This window comes from Frankliniella occidentalis, unplaced genomic scaffold (assembly GCF_000697945.3).
Source record: "Frankliniella occidentalis isolate FOCC.00 unplaced genomic scaffold, Focc_3.1 Scaffold163, whole genome shotgun sequence".
NCBI lineage: Eukaryota > Metazoa > Arthropoda > Insecta > Thysanoptera > Thripidae > Frankliniella > Frankliniella occidentalis.
Window position 1 is genome coordinate 372,301 of NW_026267289.1, and position 2,371 is coordinate 374,671.

Consider the following 2,371-nt stretch of genomic DNA (forward strand, 5'->3'; position numbering starts at 1 on the left):
CCCGGCTCGGTGGCTATCAGTGTGCCCCATTGGGAGCGGTACGACTGAATCCTGTATCTCCCTTTCTCTCTCACGCCCCCCTCTTCTCTCCCTCTGACCCTCTCTCTCTCTCTCTCTCTCTCTCTCTCTCTCTCTCTCTCTCTCTCTCACTCTCTTTCTTTTTCTGCGGTCCCCCTATGCGTGCCGCCCAGCTCTATGTGCAACCGCCCGACGCTCCCAAACTAAAGTTAAGTATTCCTTTGTCGCGATAAAAATAATTTTTCTCCCGCGCGTAGTTCTAAGTAGCCGCACGATGCGTCGGTTTTTTGGGGTCAGAACATCGCTCCGAGCTATAAAAAAGAGGGGGGGGGGGAGAGTTGGACTGACTGGTCTGCAGCGGAGCGTCGCGGGCTCGATCGGGAGGAAGGGGAGGGTCGAGGAGAGGGGGCACAACTGGCATCGGAACGGGTTACGAAGGGAATCTTGGAAGCTGAACACAACAGCACAACCATCACATAACATCATCGGAGGCGCGCGAACCAGGGTTTGTGTGCACTTTTGAACAGAATAGGCAATGGGCTCGACATCATTACACGAAATAGTGGTTGATTTCCCTCTCATTACCGGAAATTTCTTAATTTTTATAATTTTGCTGAACATTTCGAATTGGCAGTAAGAGTGGGCGACATGTGTCGTCTACTTTTTTAGGTGTTTTGTATCTGATGCACGAGGGCGTACGAAGTTGTCTACAGGCTTGGAACGCGTGGAACCTTAAGGCCTCATGGTTCGAGGCGATAGGCAAACCTGCCCGTTCGTGAACCTGCATTCGGTAACGTAGTAGGCTATACCCAAAATCTGACAATGATAAAAACAGAGGGCCGTCCCTTTTACTGATACCATCGTACATGCAGAAAGTCAGCCCTTTCTCGGTGACCTCTCCCATGACTCAGCACAGCTCCGAGGGAAATTAAAGTATGAAAAGAAATCCTCATGGATAGCAAAAACACGGACCTTTTGCCAATCTTCCCTTTCTTGGAGTAACGGTCAGTTGTTCACAATTATGCGTCGTCGCCTGGGACGCGTTTTTGACCGCGTATGGGCCACAGACCGCCTCAGAGGCCTTTCTCGGAGCACGTTCAGAGCTTTTTCACAGAGCCCGGAATCATCGCCCTTCTCGAACAGCCATCCTCGGTGCAATTTTACAAAGTTCATAGCCCTGCCCTGGCTCTGCCCTGCATAGCCCGGCATACACCTGCTCCGCTCTGTTCCTGCATCGCCTGCAGCGAATTGCTCGGTCCGCTCGGACGTCTGTCTGTCCGTCCGACCGTCTGTTCGTCTTATCGGCCGCCTCTTTGCATAGCATCAGATACGCCATCGCGGTCTATCGCGCGAGAGGGGAACGGAGAGCAGCGGTCAGTTGCCCTAACATTTTCGACCATTGACTCACGAAAAAAAATAAAAATTGGACTATCCGCTTGTGTTATTTCCGTTCCTGCCCGAGGACCATCGGTGGCGTAGCTAGCAAGCAAGTTCAATAACGTTGAAAAATAGATAAAAATTTGGTGCACGTCGTACCAACTTCCTGGTTTGGCATTCATTTCTCGGCGGTGTGCTTGTGTATACACAAGCTATAGCTCTGCGAGCCAGGATGGTGGTTATATATTGGCTTTGGACTGGAGCAGCGATATGACCCCTTCGATTAAAAAAAAGTTCCGACCAGAAACGGATCGTGAAAGCAGATGATACCAAGTCAAAAGTTCTATTCCAGTCTATAATACTTCTGTGGGAGTTCGCGGGACGCCGACCAGCCCGAGCTCAGAGACCGGTGATTGCGAATCCGGCTACTTGTACCACTTAGATTGCAATAGTGCAGTATGTTTAGTTGCACCCACCCACATCTCCTGCCCTCCCCCGCGTCGTTGTATATGTAAGTTTAGAAGACGAGGTTTTGTTTCTATTTTTTCTGCCCACTACCAAGAGGTTGGGGTGGGGAAACGGGGGCGGGGGCGGGGGGAGTGGCGGTGCGGGGCTCCAGTGGTGGTGGGGAGCACGGCCGACTCGGCTTAGTGGCCCTCCTGTGAGAGGTGCGCAGAGCTGGCCGTGAGAGTTCCATGGGGCTGGAGACACCCTGTGCGAGACTAGAAATAGGAGAAATTGCGCGCCTACTTTCCCTATAATAATCGTTGTCATCAATAGATTTTGGCTTAGAGCGGGCGAGTTTTATAGTTTATGAGCTCCTGCAAGTCTAAAATTTAAAATAAGTCATGTCCCGAGGCGGTGCAAAGAGAATTACGAGAGAAATTAATATCTCAAAACTCGAGGTGGAGGGCAGGAGGTTATGGCTGCTCGTCTGCTCCTAGCCTCGCACATGTCGATTTCGGGACTCGCGGCG